Source organism: Notolabrus celidotus, chromosome 19 (assembly GCF_009762535.1).
Source record: "Notolabrus celidotus isolate fNotCel1 chromosome 19, fNotCel1.pri, whole genome shotgun sequence".
Lineage (NCBI taxonomy): Eukaryota > Metazoa > Chordata > Actinopteri > Labriformes > Labridae > Notolabrus > Notolabrus celidotus.
Genome location: NC_048290.1, coordinates 4829806 through 4847343, shown reverse-complemented (window position 1 = coordinate 4847343; position 17538 = coordinate 4829806). Strand labels below are relative to the sequence as shown.

Here is a 17538-nt window from a genome sequence, read left to right as displayed (position 1 = left end):
AGGTGTGAGGTTCTGGGTAGTCACAGTGGTACAATGTGGGGGACCTACCAGTCCTCGATATCCTGGATACAGTTTTGTAATTGGGTTGTATTGGACAGATATTGAGAATTGGGAGGTAGTTAGATCTGTGTATCATCCGCGTAGGACTTGAAGGAGATGTTGTGAGTCTGGATGATTCTTCCTTCTGGGAGTGTGTAGAGACTGAACAGAAGTGGACCTAAGACTGAACCCTGGGGGACTCTGCATGTGATATTTGAAAAACAGGAGCAAACTGGTGTGGGTTTTTTAAGCTAGTGGTAAAGGAAGAACTGCTGAGTGTATCCATCTCTTCTTTTATTTAGAGGTTTACTTTTAATGAAACATGAAGCAACATTCAAATGTGGTCGCTCCTTTTCATTCCCATCTCATCAAGCGAGGCAGAATGGATGGTGACACAAAGCTTCAACTTATGCCGTTGTAAGGTTGTCAGAATTTTTCAGTACTTTCAATACCACACATTCAATGCCACAAAATGATGCATAATTATTTCATTTCATAGAATCAAAAAGCACCCGAGCGAAAAGAAAAACAGATCTACTCTCCTATTTTCACTCGTGAGTTCCTGCAAGAGAAAGAAGAAGAGGAGAGAATGAGCTGGGGTGGTTGATCGACATAGAGGTTAAGTAAAGGGAGAGAGTGCCGGTACAGAAAACAAAGCAGTGGAAGTGAAAAATAAGAAGTTATTTTGCGTTTTTTCTCACAGCGGTTACACTCTAAATAACTTATGTAACCGCTCTGCAGCACAGTGCAGGATTAGTATCCTGCTGAAGTCGCACGCTCAGTGTCTCTCTGCTCCGCCCTCTGTCACAGCCACTACACCACTAAATCTACTCTTTCACAGGTCAGCGTATACTGACGTTTGTTGGATCCTTTTTGAACTTAATCAAGACACACACACTACATGTATTTGTGCTGCAGACAGACGGAGAGCAAAGGAGAAAGACAGAGATGTCACCTGGTCCCCTTTTTATGTTTTCTATTGGTCCTGACCTGCAGGGTGTTGACAGGGAGCTTCAAAGCACTGCACAATGATTGACACCCATAAAATGACAGAGTGCTCACTCTCTGGAGATACACACACCTCCTCTGGATTATGAATGATAACTTGATTTGGGTTGGACATTATTTTTAAGGAAAATTCTAATTTAATTTGCTTTTCATGATTATTAACAGAAGGCCAAACATTGGTCTCTCCTCGTGGTTATTTCTGTACCAGCCTTGTGGGCAGGTTGCAATAATAAAATAATAAAATTAAACATTTTGGTTGCCCAGAAGTTAAATTTGTATCGTGGTATTAAAACAGGTACTGACATCATTTGACTGTTACTGGCATTGAATTAAAATGTTAAATTCTGGTATTGTGAGAGCTCTAATTTTATTACTGAAGAAGAGGGCTTTTCAGGCAGACCAAAATCTGATTTCAAAGTGTTTTTTTGAGCATAAACTTTAAAGACATGTTTTGGGGACCTCTTAGACCAATATATATTGATGAAAAAAGCGTGATGTCACCTTTAATTTCAGACTGTTTCATAACCAGCAACATATGAGCTTTAAGTTCATTGTGCAAACAGTCATGAGTTTATACTAGGGCTGGGCGATAATTCGATAACAGTAGTTATTGTGATTTAATTTTGATGTATCTTTGTTGTAAATTTAAATCAGATTGTGCAAATAACCTCAACCTGAGAAAAAATAAGAATCTACAAACTAAAGCTTCACAAAAATCTAAGTTTACACAAAAGATCTGCTTCCTGTTAGCACCGTCAAAAAAGATGGATTCCATAAGCTCATCAGAAAACTAAATACAAGCTAACAAACTGTCTGGTTTCTTCAACTTTCACTCAGGACCCAAAATCTGCCTTTAAATTTAAATGTAATAATGATTTGATATTTATCCTCCCTTCTGTTCTTGTATGTTGCGGTCTCCACTATTGAGCCTGTGTACCATTGTTGCTTGGGTGTAAATATTTTATCAGCATAACATAATTTTCAATATTGCCCAGCATTAGTTGATACCTTGTTAACCTTGACTATCATGCATTAGCTCTGCATTGACCTAACTGAGTAGGTTGATGTCTAAATATCACCAAACTGTATCTGTTTCACATACCTCCATCATGTTTGTTATTGTAGCGTGTCCAAATTTACAAAAACCCAATGTTTCTCAGTGATCTTTATCTCTAATGTTTCACTAATGTGTGATTGTTAGCTTGGCTGCAGAGCACATCTCATCCAGAGCTTTAACTAAAAGGCATTCCTGGATATCTTGAGATTAGCCCCCCTTTTCCTCACAATCCAGCAATGCACTCTGTTTTAAAATTATACAATATAATGACACATACTACCTCCAGGAGATTCAGCTTTATTTCCTGGGTTTTTTGTTTTGCACTTTCTTGCAAACCGTAATGATGAAGTTGCAATATCTTATTTTACCCAATATTTTGTAACACACTGACAAGCAGCAGACAGCAAGAAGGAATCCTGCAGGCACAAAAACAGTTAAGTGGCAATTAAATCAAAAAAACAAACACAAAGGCCTGTCAACCTGTAGGCAGGTAATGTCAGGAAGCCGGACGCTGCCAATAAGCAATGGTTACAATGGCTAATAGGGAGCTAATATGGAGACGAATAACAGGTGTTCAAGCAGGTGGCTAAATCTGAAGACTGTCAAGGTGGGGAACAAAGCAGGGGGGAGGGCAGAGGGCAGGTGAGGAGTCAGGAGTACAGCAACATGACGCTCCTGTAATGTACACAGCTCTGTGTGATGATGTAATGTCAGGTTATTCAAAGCAACCTGTCGGTGGATGAAAGGGATTTGAACCCATGCTAACCTTACCTGACACTTCACTCCTGCACGTCTGCCTAAATATGACATTATTGTTGAATTTTTCATGATACGTGTCTTAAACCAGAGAGTACATATTTGAAATGGAGCTGTATCTTGATTTACCTCAATGCTGCATTAGAACTAACTTTATTTTGAGATCACAGGAGTATTTATAATACATATTCCTGCAAAGAGCAGTCTTATTTGCTTATTCTGTCAGACTCAGTCCCATTATATCAGATTAAATTTTTCCAACATGAAGCATATGAATTTTAAATCCAGAGAAATGCATGTCTAAAAGCTTTGATCCCCCCCTGCTCTCGGCCCCCCTCCCCGCCTCTCCTCTGCAGGTAGCGCAGCATTAACCTTTCGCCACTGCTTATAAAATGAGGACCGGGGCAGTGGGAGTCTGGTACCCCCATACAGTACCCCCCCCCCCTCCCCAAACCTCCAGTGTCTCTGCCTCCCGCCCCCATGAAACCTCCTCGTTCATTCAGAAATGAGAGCTCAGGAAAGTTTGCCAGCTTTGATCTGGAGCTTTCTCTCTCTCTCCAGGAGCAATTGATGGCAAACATATAAGTGCAGACGGCTTTTTGTGCACACAAGAGAAAATGAAACCTGGGTGCAGTTTGAAAGGATTTCAAAGCATTTTGTTTGTGTAGCTCAAAACTTTGAGACCTCAGACATTTATAGAGCATTGTATAATTCCACTTCTAGGTCGATCAATTTCTTTGAAAACAGGGCCTCGTATTTGGAGAAAGACTTCTTTTCCCATGCATTTCACTTGTTTGGATTGTGTGAGGGAAATTAAGTTCTCAGACTGAATCTAGGCCATTACTGGCTAACAAGTCTCAAGAAGACCACTTCTACTTCTGTTGGAATCACAGAACGCAACCTAACTTGCGATTCTCTTTCAAGACTGGTCCAGCCTATAACCGGCAGATATCGTTAAATTGCTTGTGAATTTTCAGATTTTTAACACTGTTTGTGTGATTGGATGCAAATTATCCCGCATAGAAAACAAATAAAAATCAGCTGACCATAAAATTCCCCTCTGCAATGCTTTAATTACTTCATGCAGGCATTTCTCATGGTGGGTTTATACACAGACACATTCTGTATAGGACGACAGTAATGGGAGTGGATGAAGAGCAATCAGGTGATATAATGATTAAGATCATTTGGATGCATTTGAAAAGGACATTTGGATTTCATATTTCCTCTCTTATTACAAGTGTGAGGCAGAGAGAGTTCAACATACCCTTTCCTGCTCTTGTCTCGTCCTAGTTCCTTATTGTCCATGCCTTGAAGCACTCAAGACAGGGATGGGGATTGAGGACCAGATTCTGCACTTTTCTGACCCAAGAACCAATAACCCTTAAGTTAATCAAGTCATGTTCATCCTACAACATATAGTTACATCTCCAGTTGAGTCCTGTCATTTAAATCATTGATTGATTTGGATTTAGATTACATTTTTAATATGTACAAAACTACACCAAGAATAATCCCGGTGTTCAGTTTCTAGAGAGAACGGTTGATTGTTTCACCAAAGCAAAACATAAAAAGGACGCAAGATGCAAGTTATGTTGCATGATAGTTTCTTGCATGGGGCGAACACAACCTCCATGACTGAGCGCATCAGCACTGAGTATCACGCCAAAAGTAACATGCAGTACCATGAGAGGCTTTTAGCTAATTGAAGTACTCTTTTTTTTTTTTTCATTTTCAAGTTTGTTCCCTTCCATTTTACTGTGTGCCTGCAGCACTTTGAGATTTCCTGAAATGAAAAGTGAAATGAAAAGTTATAAATTAAATGTATTACTATTATTATTATGACTGTCTTAGCCAAGACAAAGGCTGTTTCCGAAATCGCCTACTATACTAGCAGTACGTACTGATGTGTCCAAAATTCAGTATGTAGTAAGTAGTAAGTGAACAAGAGCAAAATCTGCAGTAAGCCAAAACTCCCCGGATGTCTACTGATTCGGGAAAATATCTCAGCATGCATCGGACCAGTCTGCCTCGCGTACTGTTTCCCACAATGCACTGCGCTCGTTCTGCTTTTTCTTTTTCCTTATTTTTTGACGGGAGGAAATCCGTTTTTGGGTGCTGTGAAAGTTATCAAATTACATATAAACCACTTCCTATCTTTTTAAATCATAAATGGATGCTAAATAAGCATTTTATTTATCGGCTTCGCCGTTGTTTACTTCCGCTTTCTGAAACCGGAAATCCAGCGACGTCTGGCTCAGCATGCTGCATGACAGATCGGACAGAACAGTCATACTACATACTAAATTCAAACGCAGTATGTAGTAGGCAATACCTACTGCCTACTACATTAGTAAGTAGTATGTAGCAGGCCATTTCGGAAACAGCCCAACTCTCTTGACTCCGGCTGCTACATCAGCTGTAGGATAGTCATCTTCCTTTTTTGCTCAAAGCAGCCAGGGTAAGCGCACCCAAACTTTGTGTTAAAGTGTGTTTTGAAATGGACAGGATTTAAGCTAGTGAGCAAACAAGGTGACATAAGGTTGGCAACCTCAGGTCTGAAATATGAAACCCATGTGGAAGTGTGAAAAACTGCAACTCATCGAGCATCCACTTGAGGCTGGCTGCAGAAACACCCGAAACCACATACACACCAATTCAAAAATGACATCTTTGGAATGAAGAACTAATTTCTCTTTCGGCACACACTGTACAGGGATGAATTTTTTTCTAACACGGCGGTACAGAGGATATTAAGATTACAAGTCTTGCCCATTTGAGGTCATGACTGACTTGATTGACAGGTGGGAACCAAGCGTGCCGGACACGGCCCTGGTGGTGAGGCTTTCAGCAGTGTGACTGCCCCCTGGTGGCTGGCTGCAGTATAGGTCAAAAAATCCGTCTCCCCCATTCATTTGAATGGGGGAGCAGTCAATCTTTAAAAAATAAATACACGTCGTACGAATGTTTCTCACATCCGTATGCTGTGGTGATATGTAGTTAGTATTTGACTGTTTTGTGTCCAAGGCCTCTTTTTTCTGAAAAGTTTCTTTTTCGTTAGTTATTAGAGTTTAAAAAACGGGGTTTTACTTCCGGGTTTCCTTTGATTCACAGCCGCCGTGGAGTGAAACTTCAAAGGGCACACAGAGTCTTGTGACGTTACGCTGTAGGGCGGAGCTTATTACAAAGGCTTCACAGGCTCTGGCTGCACAATGGCTGAGCCCAGGAGAGGGATTTTTTGGCTTTTGACAACGGGAAGAGGCGGAGCAACGCTGTCCATTTTTATTTACAGTCTATGGTGGGAACACTGTAGCTGTTGGCTAGGAGGCTCAAAGCCCGCCTCTTTACCTCACACTAGCCTGACAGAAGTTAGGTTGAGTTCAGCATTTCCAATATGGCTCCCGCCGACGATCGGCTTCAGAAACAGATGAGTGATGTCACGGATACTACGCCCATTTATTATACAATCTATGGTAATGTTACCAAAATAAACGTCAATAAAAACAATACAAGTTCTGTTATAAATGCAACGTCATCTCATCTTTCAACCAAACAATAGAAACATTTCAATAGTGGAGTTTATAAAGATGAAGAATTACCATCCCTAATTGTGACCTGGTCTCGTTAATATGGTCTGACCTACAATACTGCTAACTACAGTACAGTTTTATCATGGATTCAGTGTAAATAGTGCCTCAGGCTGCCTCTTCATCTTCACCCAGTGTTCATTTCCACTGTGTCAAACTTGATGTGCAGACTGCAGTAATATCCAACACCATAGAAAATCTGTTGCGTTGGCTGGGTCATTCAAATTTCCATTTTCATTAATAGTGGATCAGTTGCAGGAGGTGAAAAACCGCATCAATAATGAGATAAATATCAATAACGTTTCCCTTAAATATGAGCCTCCAGTGCATGCAGTGTTCTCCACACAACTGAAAGTGTAAGTACTTCTCCACATTAACGGCAAATCTGTGAGCGTTCACACACACCGGAGGCAATTGATTGATTATTTAAATCTCCAGACGTGCCAACGGAATCGGTAAAGGGTCTAATGTAAATTAATGTTCTGTGTTACGCATCCAAAAGGTCACACATACACACTACTCCAGGTTCAGTCATTGAGATGTGGAAGTTAAGCAGCGCCATCATGAGCTGCATCAGAGAAGCCTATAAGAGACACAGGGTGCTTCTCAAAGCTCTAAACGTCCCTCCTCGCGTCTCTTCCTCGCGTCTCTTCCTCGCGTCTTAGTCCCGCCCACCAGAGATGCGAGGAAATGAAACCAGAGGAGTGAGGAGAGAGGAGATTTGTATTTAGAGAAATGAGACCTCCTCTCCTCCGGAGCGTCACGTGAAGCGACGTCGGTTTGTGATGACGGCTTTAACAGCTGTTTGTGTCTGCACACATGTTCACTGTGATAACTCTGATTAATATAAACAGTAACAGAGCTCTGTCTCTGTGTTTACCTGTTTAACACACACCTGCACATGAAGAGAATCAGCTCTCTGTTTATTCTGTCCTAAAGCATCACAGATCAATTCACCGGTAAAATGCCTCATTATTAAATTATTTATTACTTCAAGGGAAAATATAAACAATGCAACTCTTTTCCAACCCCGTGCTCATTAATGATCAGCCTCATATGAAACTGTATTAACCTGACAGGAAATATAACAAGTGTTTTTACTAACAGACAAACTTTACTGTCAGACTTCCCTTCATGAAGAAAATGAGAACAAATGGGGAAACTAACAGGAGGAATAACTGATCATTGATATATATTCTATCAATGATGTTAGACTCTATTACTCTATTTCATTAGACAGTGAATCTGACAAAAACAATCAGATATAACATCCATCCTCTGTAATGTTGAATTTATGATTTTGCGATCAGTATATTGTTTTTAAAATTCACATCAAACACTTTTCAATCTCAGCTCGTCACAGACAGACTGTTTAGAAACCGACGGCTGTTTATGATCTGTTTCAGGGCACCCTTAGTGACTGTTTTAAGGTCTGTTTCAGGGCATCCTTAGTGACTGTTTTAAGGTCTGTTTCAGGGCACCCTTAGTGACTGTTTTAAGGTCTGTTTCAGGGCACCCTTACTGACTGTTTTAAGGTCTGTTTCAGGGCACCCTTACTGACTGTTTTAAGGTCTGTTTCATGGCACCCTTACTGACTGTTTTAAGGTCTGTTTCAGGGCACCCTTACTGACTGTTTTAAGGTCTGTTTCAGGGCACCCTTACTGACTGTTTTAAGGTCTGTTTCAGGGCACCCTTACTGACTGTTTTAAGGTCTGTTTCATGGCACCCTTACTGACTGTTTTAAGGTCTGTTTCAGGGCACCCTTACTGACTGTTTTAAGGTCTGTTTCAGGGCACCCTTACTGACTGTTTTAAGGTCTGTTTCATGGCACCCTTACTGACTGTTTTAAGGTCTGTTTCAGGGCACCCTTACTGACTGTTTTAAGGTCTGTTTCAGGGCACCCTTACTGACTGTTTTAAGGTCTGTTTCAGGGCACCCTTACTGACTGTTTTAAGGTCTGTTTCAGGGCACCCTTACTGACTGTTTTAAGGTCTGTTTCAGGGCACCCTTAGTGACTGTTTTAAGGTCTGTTTCAGGGCACCCTTAGTGACTGTTTTAAGGTCCGTCTTTTCTCTGTTATTAAACTCAGCTGATGTTAAGTTTCGGTTAAGTCCGAGCCGCTGCAGCGTCCAATCGGTGAGTGATATCCGATAAGGGGGCGTGTCTGTCAGAGAAAAGACTTCCGCAAAGTCTGCTCTCGTGTTTCCTCGATTATCCCTCCTCGGATCAGTCTCCTCGCTCCTCGCTCCTCTCTCCTCCAGCAGCGTTTAGAGCTTTGGGACGCAAGTTAAAATGGCGCGTCAGTAAGTACTTCCGGTTCGGCCGAGGAGCGAGGAGACTGCAGTTTAGAGCTTTGAGAAGCACCCACTGTGAGTGTTTGGATCCTCAGATTTGTCAGTGAACATGCATCGTGTTTGTTTCCTCTTTCCAACCAATCATGTGGCCTTTTTTAAAAAACGTAAACAAAACATTTACCCTGTGTTTAATTTTAGCTCCCTGTGCTTTTTACTTTGTGTTTACCTCCAACTGAACCCCAGTATTCCCTTACATGAATGATGATTTGCACTCCAGTCATAAGCTACTTATTGTTAAAGTAACCTCTACTAGATCATCATCACATCATTACACACTGTGTATTTTTCAGCGGTGCTTTCCAACAGTCTTGAAAGGCACAGATGGATGGTGTAGTCCTGCTGATAGGGGCATGAGATCTGTAAACTCTTCCACATGGTGACTAGACACTCTATGAGATTGTGCCATTCAGATGAATCAGTGTCTGTTGATTTTTTTTCTCGTCCTGACAGGCCAGACACATCGTCCTTTCCAACTTCTTTTTTTTTTTTTATCACACCTAACATTTGCTTTGTGCTGTATTTAGCTCTTTGAACATGTACTTTCACTCTTGGCAGCGTGCCTTTCGGTGTATTTATATCGTTATTTCACAAATGCTGTTCTACAACGTCCATCAATTAGACCAGACTTGATGCATCATCCCTGTTTATAAAATAAAGATGGACAACATGGCAGCGTTCCAAAAGTAAAGCCTAAACATTTGGAGCCCCCATACTGACTGGCCGCGCCTTCCTTCTTGTTAACAGATGGGACATAGGTCACGCTATGGAATCAAAATAGACACTTCATCAGACTGTGCCAAGAAGAGTCTTTTTTAAGTGTTTGTTTTTCTGCGAAGTGTAGTTTTCAAAAAGTTATTTGATGCAAACATAATGGAGTATAAAATAATAATGCTGTGAGGCCTTGTTTCCACACATGCATGTGTACAGAGGTGAAGTCTATTCTTTTTAAAGTTATAATTTTGGGCTTTTTTGCCTTTTATGAGATAAGGCAGCCGAAGAGAGACAGGAAATGTGGGGAGTGGAGAGTGGGGGATGACATGCAGTGGATGGTCGACCGGCCGTGAGTCGAACCTGCGACCTCTGCAATGAGGACTGTAGCCTTTATACGTGGGGCGCTTAGACCGCTAGGCCACCAGTGTCCTGCAAAGTCTATTCTTAAGGAGAATCTCTATCTGATTTCTGCAAAACTCCCCCTTTGTAATGTTTCAGCCCAGAATCTTCCACGATGACAGTGTGCTAGCTTGGCTTCCAGGCCACTAACAGGCTAACAGGCTATTATTTTCAATTCAGTTTCTTTTGGGAATTCATATGATTGAAAATACCTTGTTTTGTCAGACAGCATTAGCCGCTCCCTCATGGCTGCAGTTAGTTTCTATCAGTCTGTAATGAAATGCACTTCCTTGTCTTGGACACTAGAGGTGCAATCCTTCTATTTATGGATCTACAGGCACCAGTGGATACGAAGCTTGAATGATGTCTCCTGGATTCATCAAGGGATTAAAACACCTAACTAACATCATCACAAGAGTCATTAAACTTCCATAAAGGCAAGTGTCTTCTTCAAACGTACACAAGAGGCTGTTTCACTGTAGATCGTGTTGACCTGAGGGATCTTTCCCATGTTATTGATAAGTCACATGTATGTTTGGCTCAAGCGGCAACCTCCAGTCTAAAAATATGAGGCCAATGATAAAAACTGCAGTTCATCAAGTGTCCGCTTGAGGCTGGCTCCAGAAGTACTGGAAACCACATACACACCAATTCAAAAAAAGCCGATCTTTACAGCAGAAATAAACGTGTTTACAGCCTGGTACAAAAAACAAGTGTAGTCTGGATAGCTGATTTCTCTATTGGTTACATTTTTTTTTTATAACGCGGCAATTTCAAAGATATTAAGATTACATGTTTTCCATTATGAGAGGCACAGCTGACTTGACTGACAGGCGGGAACACTGTAGCTGTTGGCGAGGAGGCTCAAAGACCGCTTCTTTATGTCACCATCGCTCAACAGCAGTTAGGTTGAGTTCAACATTTCCAATATGGCTGCCCCCGCCGATTGGCCTCAAAACACTTCTTCAGAAAGAGACGTGTGACGTCACGGATACAACGTCCATTATTCATACAGTCTATGGTTTAGATCACCTGTATAGTGTTGAAAGGTAAATAACCCCAGCTCCACCAGCAGATGTTTACTGCACAGGCTCTGGCTCTAAGGGGCATTGCCAGTGCAAGATGTCAGGGCCCTTTGAGGGGGGCATTTTGGCTTCACTTCTGCAGAACAGTGGGGAAGCGGCAATGCATCATCCATCTTTTGAACAGTCGATGCCCTGCACAGGCAGAGGGGGAACAGAAAGAAAGAAGAACAAAGAAGGAAACAGTGAGTTCTTCTCGGTGAGAGTAAGTCGAAGCGGTTTAAATGTCTCTTGGCTGCATTGCAGCGGGGTGTATTGAGCAGCAGCTGTTAGAGAAACTGATACATCGCCTCCTTTTAAATGAATTCCCTGGTATCTGTTTCTTGATTCTGCATACGCCGGAAACTAAAAGTACAACAACATTCAGCAAGGAAAAAAGTGAAATGTCAGTGCAGTGTGTCTTCATGATTTCATGTGAGTGTATTTTAGCGGCCACAAGAGAGCAAACGCTATTTAATGGAAAGTAGCATGGTTCAGATTTAGGATGTCCCATTGCTGCATAATTGCTTCTGAAGCCCTGATGAACCTCCACAGAATTAAATGCAGCCATAAAACCTGCTCTGGAAAAGAAGCGAAGAAAAATGAGATCATAACTGTGTCAGGGGTGGACGACAGCCCACTAATATTTTATCAAAGATAAAAAAGAATTTGAGAATCTGGTTCATCAGCCATCTGCTCTCTCTTATTTCATTGTGGTCCTGTGATACTTAGTGACACACATTGGAGAGCTGATGTTAGTGTTGGTGTGTGAGGGCTTAGTCTAACCTTTGGGGAAAGTCTAAGAATAAACACTTCAATAAACCGGTTTTGATGGCTGCTAGCTGTTGCTACCTGGACATTCAGACGCTGCTGCAACACGGAAAGGTCACTCGTCCTAAACATATGGGTAATTGGGCCTAAAATACCACCTGGCATGTTTCTCCCCCCCCCCCACAACGTGTACAGGATTCTTTGAAGCATTGCAAACATCCTATTATGTCTTGTATCATAAAGAGAGACCATGATGTTTTGTGGGGCCGCATACCAGCAGCTCAATTTATATCAGGAATTTGTTCTTTTGGCTGAGCAGATACCTTCAGTGTGCTGGAAGTTTCTAGAACTTTAACATAACATTTAACACATAACATTACTTGAGATTGTGTCACGGCAACACAACCCCAGGGGTTCACGTCATGTCTAGGGCTGCTGAGGCTTGCCAGCTAGAGGGAAATGGTAAAACATGGGCTTACCCTTACGGCTTCCACCTGGTAGTCTTCGGCCAATAAGTAGACGTTTATAAGTAGACGTGGACAAAACTCAAACAAAAATGAGCAAGGGGATCTTCACTGACAATCTTCTCTTCTTCTGAAACTCTCTTGGCTCTCTTGTTAATTAGAAACCATTCCAGGGGACCACTTCATGAAGCAGACTGAGAGAATACCAAGAGTGTGCAAATCTGTCATGAAGGAAAAAGGGGGCTACTTTACAGAATGTAAAATCTAAAACATATTCTGCTTTGTTTAACACTTTTTAGTTGATTAAATAATTCCATATATGTTCTTTCATAGCTTTGATGTCTTCAGTATTAATCTGCAGTGTTTTAAATACTTAAAATAAATACAAACCCTTGAATGAGAAGGTGTTACCAAACTTTTGACTGGTAGTGTACACCAGTGTTGACTAGGTAAGCTCACCCCCTAGCCTGACAGCCATGGCGATCAGCCGATAGGGCGACAGTGTGCCGTGACACTTGTACAATTGGAAACCTGCTTAATGTTTGATATTCAACGTAAAAATCCAAATTAAAGCAGCATTTGCAAGATTAATAAACGTTCAAGATAGGGATGTACATTTTAAGTATTTTCCGTGATCGATTTTTGGAAATGTTAAAGATCAATTATCGATTAATTGATAAAAAAAAACATTATTATTCTTACGTCAAAAACAAGGCCAAATACGTTGTTTCCCCCCTAAATTGTATTTTCTACAGCAACAAAATGCATATAATTGACGGGATTGAATACGGGCACACGTTTGACACGCAGATTATCAACGATCAGGCTCATTAAAATATTCTCAGCGGACATAATCTTATAAAGTGAAGGCTCATAATACTAACAGAAAAGTACTTCAGACTCACAGTGTCCAGTTTTCTGTCTACTCGTTCTTATTGAGAGAAATAAACATGTGTATTCGGTCAGGTGTCAGCCGGGAGCGCAACCGGGTCATAATCAGTCCAGCGGCAGAAAAGCTCAGACGGCTCTGATGTTGCTGGTCTGTAAACGTAGCGTACCAGAATTTCCCACCTGTCTGTTGCCTTCGTATCCAAAAGTGGGAAATATCCTGTTTAAAGCTGTCAACCTTTGTGTTAGTGTTGTTGTTGGCAGCAGTTTTGTATTGATCCTCTTTTAAAAAGCGCACGTGAAGACCTGACGCACAGCCGCAGCCGCCAGCTGAGCGTCTCCGCTGTGCGCAACACCTTTAACAGCTGATTCACATCGAAACATGCTTTAAACTTAAAACACCTCTCTGATAGATGAGTGTAATATGAGACCACATGATGTTTGTTCCACGCGACGGAAAATTGATAACAAAAATGTGTGTTTCAAGTAATTTCTGAACAATCAATTAATCGATAATCGATTAATTGTGGTCATCCCTAGTTTAAGACATGTAATATGTTATCATGAATGCTTCATATTTTCTTCTTTTAATGCACGCCCTCTCAGGGATTCATTTGTTTGACTTGAGCTTATGTTTTTTTTTTTTTACTCAATCATTTTTTATTGATTTTCACACATAAACAATTATACAAAATGTACACAGAAAACTGCACGATGAGATCAGCTGGCTCTGACCCCAAACCCATCCCTCATAACCCATGAGCTTGTGTTTTTTTGAATATATTTTGGGGTTTTAATTATTTATAGGTCGAAAAACTTTAGAATTTCTCTGGTAAACAAAAGGATAATAAGAACTGTGACTTAAGTCTTGTAGGCACGTCCATTAAATGTACTTGTTTTGCCATTGGCTAACTAGAGTTGACCTTAAAAGTGTCTGAAAACCTTGCAGAAAGGATCCCTGCAGAGATTCAATTGATAAAACCAATAACTTTACACACAAAAAGAGAAGTACCAGTTGCGGTGCTGCCTCATCTAGTTAGTTCATTTGTCTAACGGCTAAACTTAGTGCTCAGTTTGGATCAAGTAACATTGAATGACTTAAAAAGAAAACCCCAAAATTGAGGCACCAATAGACCAACAACTCCCATGTTCTGCAAGGTGTAATATCTGTTTTTGTGAATGTGGTCTGATGGCTTTGAGAAGAGTGGTTTAAATGCTGAATTTCACTCTTTGACATAAGAGTCCAGCTTTGAATAAGAATAATAAGAGTGACTGTAAAAATGGAAAATAATGATTTATGTTCCAAGCAGAATATCAAGAGAAACTATTATATTTTTATTCACGAACATCAATATCCCTAAATACATTTTCTTTTGTAACTTTTTAAAAGACATGCATTTATTGCAACCGACATTGCATAAAAGTGTCATCAGGTAGAAGAGAATTTGATGTCACTGTGCTAAGGGCCAATTTCATGACTCAGTGCCTCTGACAGATGGTTTTGTGTTACTGTGTTTGTCATTGCGCTGACTGTGGTCAATTCTCGGAAAACTCTGTACTGTTTTTCTGCAGACTAACGTCAGAGTCAGGACATCAGTGTGTGGCTCCTGTCAATATTTGAGTCATAGTGGTCTCTAATGCCTAAAAATAAGATGTGGCCTTGGATGTTTGGTGGTAAAAGGTTTTTCTCTTTCTCTTAACTTGTGTTTGTATTTTTGGTTTTGTCGTGTCTCCCTTCTCAAAGCCATTAGTCAACAGAGTGCAACTTGCATTTCCAGTGCTAACCATCATCCCGCTGTTCTCTATTAAAATGACAAGCTTGAGTGGGATTTAATATACTGTTGAAGTTACAGCAATTTTTTTGGAGCACTTAAGCTGCACTGCATGCATATTCATATTAAACTGCACCCTTAAAGTCTTCAAATTGAAATCTTAAAATCATAAAATAAGCAGGTTCATGTGAATCATCAGTGTTTTTTTTGGCACAGTATGTTGAGTGGATGCAGGATGTCAAAGGGGGCTACGTGCTGAGCTGCTGCTAGCTTATTCCCAGCATCTCAGCTTGTGTTTGAGAAAGGATTGTGCTCAGTGTTCACAAGCTATGACTGAAATATCTGGTTATTAAAATCAGCACCAAACAGAGACTTGAGATGAAGTTTGGTCAGGATGTGGGGGATGCATGCTGAGCTGCTGCTCCCTAATTTCTAGGTTCTCAGCTTGTGTTTCAGAAAGAGGTGTGTTGATTTGTTGATGAGCTTTAGACTAAAAGAAAATCAGTAAGAGAAGAGACTTGAGATGTTTAACAATGAGCACTTTGGTCAGGAGGTGGGGGCTGCACACTGAGCTGCTGCTGGCTTATTTACAGGTGTCAGAATTGTGCTAGGGTGACGATGTAGTGTTGGAGTTATTTTGCAGATTTAATTATCAACAGAGGTCTTTTACTCTCCCAAACTGATCTGCTAATTGCTAAACACACAAACAGAAAATAAAGACATTACACATTCAAGTTAGTGCTTCTCTAAATCTCTTTGGCTTGGGATTTGGGGGCTGCAAGCTGAGCAGCCAATAGCTCATTTATAACTTCTCATCAAAGTGCTCTTTCGTCTTAAAATGAACAGATCTAGTGGCAGAAATTAAATTAAAGTGATAATGATGACATTTTAAATTAAGTGTTTCCTTAAAGCTCTTTGGCTCTGGATTTGGGGGCTGCAAGCTGAGCAGCCAATAGCTCATTCATAAATTCTCATCTTATGTTTCAGTTAGGCTCATGAGGTTTTACCCAATACCAAATTATCAACGCAGGTCTCTTTCTCCTTAAAACGAACAGATCTAGCCACAGAAATGACATTACAGTGAAAATATTAACATTTCAAATTATTACCACAGCTCTTTGGCTTGGGTTTGAGGGAGCTGGAGGCTGAGCTGCCCACCAGCTTTAGCTCACTATATCACTAAAATCTCCATCCAAGTAGGTTCCAATTAAAAAGGAAGAGGAAGGTCAAAATGCTGTATTTTAATACTCCTTCTATAACTTCCAAATACAGTAACACATCTGGGTTGTGCTGGAGGGGTTGTGGGTTAATCGGGGACTTCACCCATATATTTTGGGATTGCTCAAAATGTATTGATTTTTGGAAAAATATTCAAAAAGAACTCCAACAAATCTTTGGTATCAAATTTTCTTTAAATCCTTCTCTCTTTATATTGGGCATAACCCCTGATAACATTAATGAGAGAGACTTAATATCCCTACTTAGAATTTTGCTTTTAATAGCCAAAAAATAACGTCCTGGTTGAAACTGCTTCCTCCCAGCATTTCTCAATGGGTTAAACAGTTAAACATGGTGGAGGGATCATCACAGTTAAACATGGTGGATGATTATCACAGTTAAACATGGCGGAGGGAGCATCACAGTTAAACATGGTGGATGATTATCACAGTTAAACATGGTGGAGGGAGCATCACAGTTAAACATGGTGGAGGATTATCACAGTTAAACATGGTGGAGGGAGCATCACAGTTAAACATGGTGGAGGATTATCACAGTGAAATATGGTGGAGGGATCATCACAGTTAAACATGGTGGAGGGATCATCACAGTTAAACATGGTGGATGATTATCACAGTTAAACATGGTGGAGGGAGCATCACAGTTAAACATGGTGGATGATTATCACAGTTAAACATGGTGGAGGGAGCATCACAGTTAAACATGGTGGAGGGATCATCACAGTTAAACATGGTGGAGGATTATCACAGTTAAACATGGTGGAGGGAGCATCGCAATGTGGGGCTGTTTGCAGTCTCAGGCACAGGGAGTCTTGTTCGGGTGCATGGCATCATGAAAAAAGAAAGTTGCATTCACATTTTGAGGGATAATTTGAAGAACTTGAAGAGCTCTTAGTCTAGGCTTAGGTCAGTGTTGGGTCTTCCAAAGAGACAATGACCAAAAGCATATGTCAAAAGTGGTCCAACGGTTCTTACGGGACACCAAAACCAAGGTCCTGGAATGGCCTGTACAGAGCCAAGATAAGTTTAAGTTAAAGCCCATGTTAAAAGCTGTCCTTATAATGGAGAAAATCACAGCAAGGTTACAGCTGAAGACAAACAGGTTTCTCAGTACATGGGCACCAGTGATACAAGTGATGCCTGAGCTCTAATCACCTCTTGAATTGTATTTATTTATTTGATTTGATTTATTGATTTCAGTTCAGTTTTACCCTAAATACACTTGTGTAATGTACATTATAACCAGAATGTAGTGACAAAGATTTTAGTTATAGGACATTGTCTCATTAATGATGTGTAAAGATTAAGTGTAAAGGGAATACATCACCTGTATGTGTGCTTGTTGTGTGTCAATTGAAAAAAATATAAATAAAAAGTAAAAAAAAATAAAAATGAAGACATAAATTGACACACCATGAATTGAATTAATGAAT

The 17538-nt window shown here is 40.6% G+C and overlaps 1 protein-coding gene across 1 annotated transcript in view; it reads left to right on the top strand.

Annotated features, from left to right (window-relative positions):
• The window catches only part of unc5da (unc-5 netrin receptor Da), a 389274-nt gene that overhangs the window by 36895 nt on the left and 334841 nt on the right, over nt 1–17538 (top strand). The window lies entirely within an intron of this gene.